The 15,322-nt window shown below is 43.6% G+C and overlaps 1 protein-coding gene and 1 non-coding gene across 6 annotated transcripts in view; both read right to left on the bottom strand.

The window, feature by feature from the left end:
- CNTN1 (contactin 1) overlaps positions 1 to 15,322 on the bottom strand; it is a 484,199-nt gene that overhangs the window by 266,389 nt on the left and 202,488 nt on the right. The gene's annotated exons all lie outside the window — the stretch shown is intronic.
- Positions 329 to 466, bottom strand: LOC114809649. The gene has a single exon (XR_003757425.1). It is a non-coding gene; the product is annotated as a small nucleolar RNA SNORA7 (small nucleolar RNA).

Raw genomic sequence — 15,322 nt, 5'->3', positions numbered from 1 at the left:
ATTGAATATTATTTTAGAAAAATAATCTGGGCAGCAGAGCGAAGTAAGGATGGGAGTCGGCAGATATTGGGGGGTCAGTAAAGAGGTTTACGTAGTTGCTATTTGATCTAATGACACTTGTCTTATGCCGTTGAGTCATTTCCGACCCATAGTGACACCACGGACACATCTCTCTCAGAAGGCCCCGCTCTCTATCTGCAATCGTTCTGGTAGTGGATCCAAAGAGTTTTCTTGGTAAAAATACGGAGGCAGTGTACCACTGCCTCCTTCCCAGTCTCCACCCTCGACTCTCTCCCGTGCCGCTGCTGCCCGGCACAGGGGAGTTTTGACTTGTAGCAGATTGTTCTCCACTCGCTAGCCACTGTCCAACCTAGGAATGGACTAGACAGGCCTCTGCTTGACTCTCCCTCCCATAGCCGAGACTGGTAGAGTACTGGAAACTCTCCAGCTGCGACCCTGAGAGGTGTTGCACTCTTAATTCATCCCATTTATCCAGTAGAGATGGTAGGTGAAGCCATGGGAATGAATGAGTTCTCTAAGGGAGGGAATGTAGATGCAGAATAGAAGGGGAACCAGAATAGAACATTGAGGAACTCCCATGGTAAGAATCGATCAATCAATCATATTTACAGAACACACAGTGTCCACAGAGCAATGTAGTAAACACTTGGGAGCGTACAATGCCACAGAATTGGTAGACACATCCTCTGCCCACAAAGAGTATGTAGTCTAGAGGTGGAGACAGACATTAATATAAATAAATTATGGATATGTACATAGCATGCTGTAGGGGGAATAAAGAGTGAAAATCCAAATGAGGTTTTGAGGAGGGAAGGGATGTGCTCTAAATAATGTTTTAGGAGATGAAGTGGGCATTAGGCAGAAGAGGGGAGAGGCTGGAATCAGGGACATCAGTAATCACTAATGATCCTGTAATTATCCATTAAGGCTCATTTTCTCTCTGGTGCCAGTGTGGGTTATACTACTGGACAGAGAAGGAAAGTCATTGTCTCTCTTGGATTTTATTAAATGGTCTTTTAAATTTTTGTTGTGGCTCTTTTTTATTTCCTTAAGATTAGGATAGGTACCTTGGAGTTTACATGTCATTAATCAACTTTATTTAGTTTTATGACTGAGAAAAATAAGTTGATCTAGTTTTACTTTTGCTTATTTGCTCATCCTATGGGGACTTCTTGTTACAGAGACACTCATTTTTCTTTAAACCCTCCATTCCCTATTCTCTCCTTAATTTGTGTATGTTTTTCCACCAAATTCCTATTTTTGTGACCATTTCTTATAAAACTATATATTTTGAGAGAAGGCGTTTTTTTCAACACATTTCTGCCTGTGGAGTCCCGTGACCCTTACAGCATCAATCTCCTTTTTCAAAGTATTGTTCTCACCAGAAAGCCATCACATCTACTTCAATACCAGCCAACTTTAATCAAAGCTTCACTTCAGAAAGGGCTGAAAAAGAGAAAGACAAAAATACTCTGCTGTGGCCAGACTGGTAACTTTGAAGATTTTCTTGAAGAGTAAATTGAGGAAAAGAAATGTTTAAATCACTTCTCACTTTCATCTGCAGCTCCATGGAAGGTCTTTGAATTCTTTGGAGTGGCTAGAAACATGCCTAGTGAGCCCCATTCAGGGAGCTAGGAGGGGGAAGTGTTACAGAAATATATTTTTGTTGTAAATAATAAAAGATAAATGAGAATTATCTTTTGCATCAGACAGTACTTTGCTGACAGCTAGAGAGGGGTCTCATCATTGGCAATACGACCTCCATGGCTTAAACAAAAACTCATGCTCTCTCATTTGCAGAGAACACTGTCCCTCCACAAAATTGACAAACCAGCCCTTTCCCCATCTTCAAAGTTCTATTAAAACCACATCTCTTCCAGGGAGCTTTCCCTGCCTGTTTACGTTCCCCATCCAATTTTCCCTCCATATCCCGTCGCCCACTCACTTACTCCCACCCTCTAATCACTTAGGAACTACCTCATACACTTATTTATATATCTTCATATTTGATTGCTTCCCTTACCTATAGTTTATTTGAATGTCTATCTTCCCAGCTAGACTGAAAGTTCCTCAAGGGCAGGAAACTTGTCCACCTAGTGTACTGTACTTTCCCAAATACCTAGTAAACTGTTGTAAACATAGTAGGACCTCAATAAATACCGCTGACTGATTATGCTCCATAATATGACTTTACAAATTTTATTTTCTCCGTTACTAGTACTCTCTGCAATTTATTTAAGCGTCTGCTTCCCCGCTGGATTCAAAAATTCTTGGGGACAGGGATTTTGTATTCCTTTTTTATTGTAGTCTTCCAAACGCTTAGTGGTCATTTTATTCACTAAGTGCTTACTTGGTGTGAACATGGACCGTGGAGTCAAGACAGGAAGATGGCAAGGTTTACCAGTGATTTGGCTGGCCAGTGTCACCCAGCAGTCAGGTAGGAAGAGAAGGCAAGAAGTCTCTTAAATCCCCCATGGCACAGGATAGATCCTGGCCAGCCAGGGCTCCTTACACACCCAGGTACAGACTAAGACTTAGAACAATGCTATGCACACAATAGGCCCTCAATAAATCCTACTGATCAAGCAATCAATCAACAACATTTATTGAGCCCTTACTATGTGCAGAGAACTGAACTAAAATCTTGGGATAGTACAAAAGAATTAGTCCCCTGTCCTTAACGAGCTTACAATCTAGAGGGGGAGACAGGCATCGATCTGAATAAATATTTCATGATATATAATTTCAAGATACGTAAGGAAGTTTTCTGGGGTTGTGGGTGGGATGAATACGAAATGTCCAAGGATCCAAGTGAATAGACGACGCGGAAGGGAGAACAAGCCGGGAGAAAAGCGGGCTCAATCGGGAAGGCCTCTGTGAGGAGGAGCGACCTTAACAATGCTCTGAAGGTGGAGAGAGTGGAGGGGGAGAGAGTTCCAGGCCATGGGAAGGTCATGGATGGTGGTCAACGGCATGATCGATGAGATCGGGGCTGGCGCTAGAGGAGCAGAATGTGCGAGCTGGGCTGCAGTAGGACATTAGTGAGGTGAAGTAGGATGGGGTAAGATGAATGAGTACTTTAAAGTCGATGGTAAGGAGTTTCCGTTTGATGTGGAGGTGGACAGGCACTCACAGGAGGTTCTTGAGTGGGAAGACATAGACTGAACATTTCTGTTGAAAAAATATCCATGTAGCGGAGTGAAGAGGAGGAGACACAGGAGGCCAGAAGGTCAGAGAGGAGGCAATTACAATATTCAGAGCGAGATAAGATAACTGTTTGGATCAGCATGGTAACGGTTGGAATGGAGAAGAAAGGGTGGATTTTAGCAAAGTTGTCTATCAATGTACGCACAGGTTCGAAACAAGGGAAATCCCACGGCCACACCGGAGCAGCCGCCAGCCCAGAACTGCAGGGGTGGCCGAGGACCCGAGCCGGTCAGTGGCCCAGAGTCCGCAGCCTTTCAGAGTTCATGCGGCTGCAGAAACCCCAGCCACCACCCCATCCCTGAAGGGCTCCCCAAGGTTCCCTGGGGGACTGGTGTCAGGGAGAGGTTAGACCGCTCCTTCTCCAGGAACTTCGGGGACGAGGGGGAAAATAAAATAAATAATAAATGGTGGTATTTATTAAGCGCTTATTATGTGCAAAGCACTGTTCTAAGCGCTGGGGGATACAAGGTGATCATGTTGTCCCACGTGGGGCTCACAGGGATTAAAACAGATGAGGTAACTGAGGCACAGAGAAGTTAAGTGACTTGCCCAAAGTCACACAGCTGGCAAGCGGCAGAGCCGGGATTAGAATCCACGACCTCTGACTCCCAAGCCCGGGCTCTTTCCACTGAGCCACGCTGCTTCTCTGAGCCACTGGACCAGCCCAGCAGACCAGAGAGGGGGCAAGGAGGACATGGCTGCCTGTCCACAGCGGGGTAAATGGTGGTGTCTACATGTACATACTTACCCGATTAGACCATAAGCCCGTCAGTGGGCAGGGCCTGTCTCTGTTGCTGATCTGTACATTCCAAGAGTTTAGTACAGTGTTCTGCACATAGTAAGCGCTCAATAAATACTATTGAATGAATGAATGAATATGTACGCAAATGTGTGAATATACACAAACATTCATACACACATACTGATATATATATATATATATATATATATAAATGTAAAGATAGTAATAATAATAAATGGCATTTGTTAAGTGCTTACTATGTGCCAGGAACTTCACTAGGCACTGAGGTGGATACAAGCAAATTGGGGTGGACATAGTCCCTGTCCCTCATGGGGTTCACAGTCTTAAATTTAAAGGTTTAAAGATGAGGTAACTGAGGCACACAGAGTTTAAGTGACTTGCCCAAGGTCACACCACTGATAAGTAGGGGAGGCAGGAGTAGAACCCAGGTCCTTCTGACTCCCAGGCCTGTACTCTATCCACTAAGCAAAACTGCTTCTAGATGTGTATAAATACGTATATATATATATAATAATTAATAATCATGGTATTTATTAAGAGCTTACTATGTGCCATTCATTCATTCAATAGTATTTATTGAGCGTTTACTATGTGCAGAGCACTGTACTAAGCTCTTGGAATGTACAAATCGGTAACAGATAGAGACAGTCCCTGCCCTTTGACGGGCTTACGGTCTAATAGGGGGAGACGGACAGAAAAGAACAATAACAATAAATAGAATCAAGTGGATGAACATCTCATTAAAACAATAGCAAATAAATAGAATCAAGGCCATGTACATTTCATTAACACAATGAATAGGGTAACGATAAATAGGGTGATGATAAATAGGGTAATGATTGGTTACCATGCCATAACCATATTGTTTTAAATGTTTCTTTTCTTTTATTCCTGACATTTGTTAAGCACTTACTATGTGCCAGGCACTGTACTAAGCGCTGGGGTGGATACAAGCAAATCAGGCTGGACACAGTCCCTGTCCCACATAGGGCTCACAGCCTTATTCCCCATTTTACAGATAAGCTAATTGTGGCACAGAGAAGTGAAGTGACTTGCCTAAGGTCACACAGCAGAACCCATGACTTTCTGACCTCTGCTCTATCTGCTATGCCATGCTGCTCGATAGATAGATAGAGATATAGACAGCTCCAAGACGTGAGGAAGGGATAGTTTCTTGCGATCAGAATTTCTGGGACAAGGCACAAGCAGACTCTTCCATAGCTCCAGAAGAATGATATCCCTTCCAACATTAGCAATATCCACGACATTTGGAAATGGATCTCTTCGGAAAACCTTCTGAGGCTTTCAAATTCATCAGTGTTGACACTCGGCCCTGAGAAATCTGCATCACCCCCTTCCTTGCCAAGTACCACACCGTTAATAATCTGCCTTCTCGAATTTTCATTAATGTGTTCCTTCCAAATGATTTCTTCCAAAGTCTATTACCACAATTTGGGGCAATACCATATTTCACTTCATCAACTGAACCTGCTGGTATAATATGTCATTTCCTGTCACCACTAACAGATAACTGAGGCATAGAGAAGCTAAGTGACTTGCCCAAGGTCTCCTAGCAGACAAGTGGAGGAACTGGGATTAGAATCCAGGCCCTACTGACTCTCAGGTCCATTATAATAATAATAATCATTGTATTTGTTACATGCTTACTATGTGCCGAGCACTGTCTAAGCAACAGGGTAGATACAAGGTAATTAAGTTGTCCCACATGGGGCTCACAGTCTTAATACCCATTTTACAGATGAGGTAACTAAGGCACAGAGAACTTAAGTGACTGCCCAAAGTCACGTCGCTGACAAGTGGCAAAGCCGGAGGTAGAACCCACAGCCTCTGACCCCCAAGCTCATTTTCTTTCCACTAAGCCATGCAGCTTCTCTATTACAGCAGCATGGCTCAGTGGAAAGAGCCCGGGCTTGGGAGTCAGAGGTCATGGGTTCGAATCCCCGTTCTGCCACTTGTCAGCTGTGTGACTGTGGGCAAGTCACTTCACTTCTCTGTGCCTCAGTTCCCTCATCTGTAAAACGGGGATTAACTGTGAGCCTCACGTGGGACAACCTGATCACCCTGTCTACCCCAGCGCTTAGAACAGTGCTCTGCACATAGTAAGCGCTTAACAAATACCAACATTATTATTATTACATTCAGTAGTTGTTGACAAGAGACTCGGATAAAACATCAGAAAGTAGTTTTGAAAAAATGTATTCCTTCAAACCGACCTTATGCAAAGTACTCTACTAAGTGCTTTTAGAGTAAAGGGGAATGCGAGATATTTATCACTAATCTCTAGGTGCTTCTGATAGAATTATTAATACAATACTATCTGCTCACTATCATTATATCATCAGATCAAAGCACTTTGCATTAAAGTCTGAGTTAAGGGAACAAGCCTAAAAGCTGTTCTTTGAATTCTCTTTGTCTTTGTTGTTCCTTGATCTGGATGTTCATTCCTTAGGAAATGCTGCCTTCTTTATTAAAGTCCTTAAAACTTCTAGTAATGGACATTTTGAGTGCAAAACTGGGGAGGTTCTCCCTTCCCCTGGTGGGTCAAAATTATTTGCTACTGAAATCAGAACATGACAACAAACACACATAGAGAAAAGTGTGGCCCAGTGTATAGAGCGCTTGTCGGCCACTGGTCTGCCGTGTGACCTTGGGCATCCGTTACTTCATTTGTAAAGTGGGGATTAAGACTATGAGCCCCATGTGGGACATGGACTGTGTCTAACTTGATAAGGGTGTATATACGTATATAGATGTACATATATACATGTATATAGAGAAGCAGTGTGGTTCAGTGGAAAGAGCGTGGGCTTGGGAGTCAGAGGTCATGGGTTCTAATCCCAGTTCCGCCACTTGTCAGCTGTGTGACTTTGGGCAAGTGACTTTACTTCTCTGGGCCTCAGTTACCTCATCTGTAAAATGGGGACTAAGAGTGTGAGCCCCACTTGGACAACCTGATCACTTGTATCCCCACAGCGCTTAGAACAGTGCTTTGCTCATAGTAAGCACTTAACAAATACCACCATTATTATTATTATTATTATACCCTGGAGCTTAGTAGAATGTCTGGCACATAGTAAGTGTTAACAAACTCCATAAAGAAAAAGAAACATTCTAATGTAATAAGCGGCATGGCCTCGTGGACAATGCATGGGTCTGGGAGTCGGCAGGACCTGGATTCTAATCCCAGCTCTGTTCGCTGCGAGACCTCGAGCATGTCACTTAACTTTGCCATGCCTCAGTTACCACATCTGTAAAAACGGGGGTTAAAAACCGTGACCCCACTGTGGGATATGGACTGTGTCCAATCTGATTATCTTGTATCTACCCCAGCACTTAGTACAGTGCCTGGCACATAGTAAGTGCTTAACAAATATCAGGAATAAAAGAAAAGAAACATTTAAGACAACATGGTTAAAATGTGAATGGCTCAATGAACATAAACTTTCCAATAGTATGACCAAAGAGTAGTCAATAATATATGAATTGCTTACCTTTAGAAATCTAATTACTTTTCTACTCTTCCCCAGTGTTAGCAAGGTTAAGACTCTGTGTAGGTAGTTCATTTATTAACTGTCCTCTATTTTCAAAATTGACAGCACTCATTTAGTCCCTACTTGATACAGAGCACTAAAGTGCACACTTGGAAAAATGTACTGAAGCCAAATAGAACATCCCAGTCCTTGAAGAAACTTCAACCAAATCAGGAAGACCGGAGACATAAACTGCCAAACAGATCATAGTCAAATGTGTGAACCCAGACAAAATAACCGACACAAAAACATGGATGAATTCATGAGGGCCAAAGTGACTGATGGGATAGTATGAATCTGAAAGACCTGGGTTCTAATCCCAGAAAAATCAGTTGTCTGCTGTGGGCCCTGTGGTAAGTTACTTAACTTCTCTGTGCTTCAGTTACCTTATCTGTAACACGGAGATTAATAATAATGTTGGTATTTGTTAAGCGCTATGTGCAGAGCACTGTTCTAAGCGCTGCGGGGGGGGATACAGGGTCATCGGGTTGCCCCACGTGAGGCTCACAATTAAAGCCCATTTTACAGATGATGGAACTGAGGCACAGAGAAGTCAAGTGACTTGCCCACAGTCACACAGCTAAGTGGCAGAGCCAGGATTAGAACCCATGATCTCTAACTCCCAAGCCCGGGCTCTTTCCACTGAGCCACGCTGCTTTGTTTGAGCCCCATGTGGGCCATGGACTGTGTCCAACCTGATTAGCTTTTATCTACCTCAGTGCTTAGAACAGCGTCTGGCACATAGTACATGCTTATCAAAGACCATAAAAAAGGCTTCCAGAAATTAATCTGGGAGCGCTTCCAGAAAAAGGAGAGTTATCAATACATTAATGAATCGGTGGCATTTACTGAGCACTTACTATGAGCAGAGCACTGTTCTAAGCACTTGGGAGAGTGCAATACAACAGAGTCAGTAGACATGCTCTCTGCCCACCAGGAATTTACAATGAATTACGGATAGGTACTGAAGCACTGCAGGACGGAGGGCAGGGTGAATATCAAGTGATTAAAAGGTTCAGACCCAAGTGGAGAGGCGATGCAGAAGGGAGAGCGAGTAGGGAAAATGAGTGCTTAGTCAGAGAATACTAATGTTGGTATTTGTTAAGCGTTTACTATGTGCAGAGCACTGTTCTAAGTGCTGGGGTAGATACAGGGTGATCAGGTTGTCCCACGTCAGGCTCACAGTTAATCCCCATTTTACAGATGAGGTAACTGAGGCCCAGTGAAGTGACTTGCCCACAGTCACACAGCTGACGAGTGGCAGAGCTGGAATTCGAACCCATGACCTCTGACTCCCAAGCCGGGGCTCTTTCCACTGAGCCACGCTGCTTCTCTAAGCAGAAGCAGCTTCATAGAGGACGTGTGATTTAAATATGGCTTTGAAAGTGAGGAGAGTAAGTATTCTCCACCTGCTCTGGCCCTCTGATACCAGATGGGTGCTTGGAAATATGAATATCAGCAACATCTATTCCTTTATTCTTTAGTTGCGTTCCTGAATGAATGCTGGCATGAGGCAATAGGAAAAGATGTTAATGATTGTCACTAGGCTTCTAAACTTGCCCTAAATTTTCCATAAATACCTGTCCATATTTTCACTAACTTATGGGGGTGGGGAAACAACCCTTGTTCATAAAAAGTAACCTTTCGAAGCATAGAGGAGTAACCCCAACCACCGCTACACCAGAATTACAGCTAAGAATTGAACCTTGACCTTTTCCAATGTGGTAAAAGAAATCAATCAATCAGTGGTATCTATTGAGCGTTTAGGAAAGTATAAGGCGAAGAGTTGGTGGATATGTTCCCTCCCAACAAGGAGTTTACCCCCTACAGAGAAAGACTAAAATAAATTAGACATGAAGGTAGGAGAGATAGATTTCTAGAAATCAATCAGTGGTATTTACTGAGAGCCTTTTGGGGTCAGAACACTGCACCTTTCGCTTAAGACACTTTAACAGAAGCAAAACATGCACAATCCCTGCCCCTAAGGAGGTTAATTAATGCTGGTATTTGCTAAGTGCTTACTATGTGTAGAGCACTATCTAAGCGTTGGGGTAGATACAGGGCAATCAAGTTGTCCCACGTGAGGCTCACAGTTAATCCCCATTTTACAGATGAGGTAACTGAGGCACAGAGAAGTTAAGTGACTTGCCCACAGTCACCCAGCTGACAAGTGGCTGTGCTGGAATTTGAACCCATGACCTCTGACTCCCAAGCCCGGGCGCTTTCCACTGAGCCACGCTGCTTCTGTAAGGTTACAATCTAGTAGAAGGGGTTTATCCTGAGGAAGCTCCAGCCTAATCACAGAACACGACTCCAGGCAATCTCTTGTTCATTTATGACTCAGGCTGCCTACGAAAAGTCTTTTAGTCTCCCTAATCAAGGGATGTTGAGCTTGAATTCTCAGTCGGCCCATCTCCATGATACGATAAAAATCAAAACCGCACTTTTAAATATCGTAGTAGCAGAAAAATGACTGGAACCTTCGGTAGGTCAGTAGAAAAGTAGTGCGGCCTAGTGAAAAGAGCGTGGGCGTGAGAGTCAGAGGACCTGGATTCAAATCCCAGTTCTACCACCTTGCTGTGTGACCCTGGGCAAGTCAGTTGACTTCTCTGGGCCTCACTTCTCTCAAAATCTGTTCTCCCTCTTACGTGGACTATGAGTTCAATGTGGGGCCTGATCATTTTGTAGATATCCCAGCTCTTAGTACAGTCCTTAGCACTTAGTAAGCACTTAAATACCACTATTATTTTTATTATCATGTCATGAGAACCTTTAATTGAGGGATCTTGAAGGCAAAGTATTTTTCCAAGTTGACAATTTATTTGCTTAGCAAAGAGAATCAAAAGATAGTGCATGGATCTGTAGGTTTAAGCACTTGATATTCACGCCACCTTCAGCCCCACAACAGTGATGCACATATCCATAATTTATTTTACTATCAGGTCTCCGCTCGTAGGCAGGGAACATGTCTCCCAACTCTGTTGCACTGGACTCTCCCAAGTGTTTAGTACAGTGCTCTCTACACAGTAATCACTCAATGAATACCACTAATTGGCTGATTCAACACTCCCAGTATGTTCATGATTGGGTGAAGTTCCTTGTTAAATGATAGGTTAAAATGGAATGAGGTAAACATTTCTTATGGGTCTCAAGTTACAGAATCAATCGATCAATCAATAATCCTATTTATTGGGTGATTACTGAGGGCAGAGCAGTGTACTAAAGCCTTGGGAGAGTATAATACAATCGAATTGACAGACACGTTCTCTACCCGTAACGAGCTTACAGTCTAAAGGATGTACATCCTCTAGACTTCTAGACGCTCAGCGTGGCTCAGTGGAAGAAGCCCGGGCTTGGGAGTGAGAGGTCATGGGTTCAAATCCCAGCTCTGCCACTTGTCAGCTGGGTGACTGTGGACAAGTCACTTCACTTCTCTGTGCCTCAGTTACCTCATCTGTAAAATGGGGATTAAGACTGTGAGCCTCACGAGGGACAACCTGATCGCCCTGTATCTACCCCAGCACTTAGAACAGTGCTCTGCACATAGTGAGCGCTTAACAAATACCCACATTATTATTATTACGTAGTGGGGTCAACCAGCTGCACAAGGGAGGCTTTGCTGTGATCCAACAAGAAGTAATTCTGCCCCTGCCAGTACTATCATGCCTACCCTGAAGCAGCATGGCCTAGCGAAGAGAGCATGACCCTGGGAGTCCGAAGAACGTGAGTTCTAATTCCAGCCCTGCCATTTGTCTACTTTATGATCTTGGGAATGTCACAACTTCTCTGTGTTTCATTTCCCCCTTCATTTGTAAAATGGGGATTAAGACTGTGAGCCCCATGTGGGACAGGGACTCTGTCCCACCCCATTTACTTGTATCTACACCAGCACTTAATACTGTGCCTGGTACATAGTAAGGGCTTAGCAAACCCTGCTACACTTGTCAGCTGTGTGACTATGGGCAAGTCACTTAACTTCTCTGTGCCTCAGTTGCCTCATCTATAAAATGGGGATTAAGACTGTGAGCCTCATGTGGGATTTCTCTGTCTGTCTCCCCCGATTAGACTGTAAGCCCATCAAAGGGCGGGGACTGTCTCTATCTGTTACCGATTTGTAGATTCCAAGTGCTTAGTACGGTGCTCTGCACATAGTAAGTGCTCAGTAAATACTATTGAATGAATGAATGAATGAATGAATGAACAACCTGATTACCCTGTATCTACCCCAGCACTTAGAATAGTGTTCTGCACATAGTAAGTGCTTAACAAATACCAATATTATTATTATCATTACCACGTCTACCATGTCTGATCCCAGGCTTTTGGCATTGGTCACTGTGATGGCTGAATCAGTGATAGCAGTGAACATTTTATTCTTATCTGCCCCTGCATGCGATGGCTTTCATTAATGCCAAGAGGGATAACTTGAGTATCAGTAACTATCATTTCTATCCAAGCTCCCTGTGGACTGGGAGCTCGTTGATCGGCTCTGTTATGTTGTTCCCTCCCAAGTGCTTAGTACAGTGCTCTGCACAGTGAGCTCTCAATAAATATGATTGATTGATTGATCGATGAGGCTCCTGTGCCTACTCCTGTCTCCTCTCTTTTCTGACCCCAGGCAAAGGATGGGCAACGGCTTCTATTTCTGGACCTCTACATATTGTATTAAAAGCCATAGTCCGCAACAAAATTCAATAGACACAAAAAAATGCATCATTTTCTATTTATCAGTTTGGTTTCCAGTTCAGGATTAGGTTCTTTATTTCAGAATCTCCTTTCTCATCTCACAGGGAAAAGCTCCAGATGATAAGTTGCAGAAGCAATGAAGCTGTGCTAAGAAGCTAAAGGTAGAGGAAATAGGCAATGTCAGAAAAACCCTTCAGAGTAGTTAAATGGGCAGTTTCCATATGTTGTAAGCCAACTCTTAAGCCATTTTCTGACTCCAGATTGCTTAATATTTCTTATTAGAGTGAATGAATAAAATGTACATGCATTTAAATGGAAGCTTGAAGAACAAGGTTCTAGAAGAGCCTCCACCAGAAAACCCCTAAGCACAATAAAGGATTTACATTGGTGACTTCGAGCGGAATGTTCTCACTAAATTCTTCTACCTAGGTAGTACGTAATGCAATGACTTACAGACAGACAGTAAAGCAATTCAACGGACTTGTATTGCCTTTGGGAGATGGACGGACAAGAGTATGGTACCATGATGGTTTCGAGATTGATCAAGTGAATTTATTGAGCACTTGGAAGAGTACACTATAATAGAGTTGTAGAAACGATCCCTGCTGGCCAAACTGTAGGCCTATAGAGTAATGGTAATAGCTAATTTTCCACTTAGCGTGGCACTTTCTTTAAGAACAAGCCTTGGAGAATGATACGGCCCAAAGAGGTAGAAGCAGCATGCTGGGAAGAAGCACGGCATAGCGGAAAGGCACTTCTCTGTGCCTCAGTGACCTCATCTGTAAAATGGGGATTAAGACTCTGAGCCCCCCGTGGGACAACCTGATCACTTCGTATCTACCCCAGTGCTTAGAACGGTGCTTGGCACATAGTAAGCACTCAACAAATACTATTATTATTTTTATTATCATTACTATTACCAATAGAAACTCTTCTGAGAAATAGGCCCAGAATACTTGAAGCAAACACACCTATCAACTGATTAGCAAATTCTCTAAAGGAATTTGTTAAAAAAAATGTCATTAGTCAATCCATCAGTGGTATAGGGAAGCAGCGTGGCTCAGTGGAAAGAGCCCGGGCTTGGGAGTCGGAGGTCATGGGTTCGAATTCCGGCTCTGGCACTTGGCAGCTGTGTGACTGTGGGCAAGTCACTTCACTTCTCGGTGCCTCAGTTACCTCATCTGTCAAATGGGGATGAAGACTGTGAGCCTCACGTAGGACAACCTGATCACCCTGTATCTACCCCAGCACTTAGAACAGTGCTTTGCACATAGTAAGCGTTTAACAAATACCCACATCATTATTATCATTTATTGAATGCTTACTGTGTACAGAGCAGTTTTTACTAAGCGCTTGGGAGAATACAAAAGAAATGGGAGACATGTTCTTTGCCTATGAGGAATTTACCCATTGTTGGGGAGGGACTGTCTCCATCTGTTGCCTAATTGTATTTTCCAAGCACTTAGTACAGTGCTCTGCACACAGTAAGCGCTCAACAAATATGATTGCATGAAAATATGGATACGTGCACAAGTTCTGTGAGGCTGAGGTGAATATCAAGTGATTGAAAGGCATGGATCCAACTGCATAGTTGATGCAGAAGTGAGAGAGTAGGGAAAATGAGAGGTTAGTTGAGGAAGGTCTCTTGGATGATGCGTGATTTCCGTAAGGCTTTGAAAGCAGGGAGAGTGGTGGTCTGTCAGATATGGAAGGGGAGGGAGTTCCAGGCCAGAGAGAGGATGTGGACAAGGGGTCAACAGTGAGATAAATGAGATTGAGGTGCAGTGAGTGGATAAAACCATATTCCTTATGTACTCTAGCTGCTGGGCCTGAACACTGATATTCATTTTATGCAGCAGCATGGCCTGGTGGAAAAAACACAGGCTTGGAAATCAGAAAGACCCGAGTTCTAAACCTGCCTTCACTATTTGCCCGCTATGAGATCTGGGGCAAGTGACTTAAATTCTCTGTACCTTTTTTCCGCTTCTGTAAATTGGGAATTAAGTAACCGATCTTCGACTGTGAGCCCCATGTAGGATGGGGACTGTGTTTTACCTGATTATACCGAATCTTCTCCAGTGTTAACCAGAATGCTTGGAACGTAGTAAACACTTAAATGCTATTATTAGTATTATTATTTTTGTGGGAAAACATTTATGGACTTAAACTTAGGAGAGGGAACTAATGCCCTGACAAGGTTTGCTTCATCAAGATCATTCCAGAATAAAATGAAGGTGCTATTGTCGCTTAAACTGCAGCTGACAACTAAAGACATTTCCCTCATCTCCCGCACACCCCGTCTTTTCTTTCCAAGCAGGGAAGCATCTTTGCTATAATCTCTGTTGCGTACAGATCCATATGCTTACACATCACTTTTGTCAATCCCTCAGGAATGTCTTTGCAAAGCACTGTTCTAAGCCCTGGGGGATACAAGGTGATCAGGTTGTCCCACGGGGGGCTCACAGTTTTTTCATCCCTATTTGACAGATGAGGTAACTGAGGCGCAGAGAAGTTAAGTGACTTGTCCAAGGTCACACAGCTGACTAGCGGCGGAGCTGGGATTAGAACCCATGACCTATGACTCCCAAGCCCGCGTTCTTTCCACTGAGCCCGCTGCTTCTCAATAATAATGTTGGTATTTGTTAAGCGCTTACTATGTGCAGAGCACTGTTCTAAGCTCCGGGGTAGATACAGGATGATCAGATAGTCCCACGTGGGGCTCACAGTTTTAATCCCCATTTTACAGATGAGGTAACTGAAGCACAGAGAAGTGAAGTGACTTGCCCACAGTCACCCAGCTGACAAGCGGCAGAGCCGGAATTCGAACCCATGACCTCTGACTCCCAATCCCGGGCTCTTTCCACTGAGCCAACAGAATTAGCAGACACACTTCCTGCCCAGAAGGAAAGTGCAGTCTCTGTACATATCTATACATTTTTTGTTTATAATAATGCCTGTCGCCCCTTCTGCTTACAATGAGTAAGCTCACTGTGGGCAGGGAACGTGTCTGCCATTTCTGTTGTATCGTCCTCTCCCAAGTGTCAATCACATCTATCGAGCGCTTACTCTATGCAGAGCACTGTGCTACGTGCTT

This window comes from Ornithorhynchus anatinus, chromosome 2, assembly GCF_004115215.2.
Source record: "Ornithorhynchus anatinus isolate Pmale09 chromosome 2, mOrnAna1.pri.v4, whole genome shotgun sequence".
NCBI lineage: Eukaryota > Metazoa > Chordata > Mammalia > Monotremata > Ornithorhynchidae > Ornithorhynchus > Ornithorhynchus anatinus.
The sequence above is the reverse complement of the archived record's forward strand: the minus strand, read 5'-3'. Positions and strand labels throughout refer to the sequence as shown.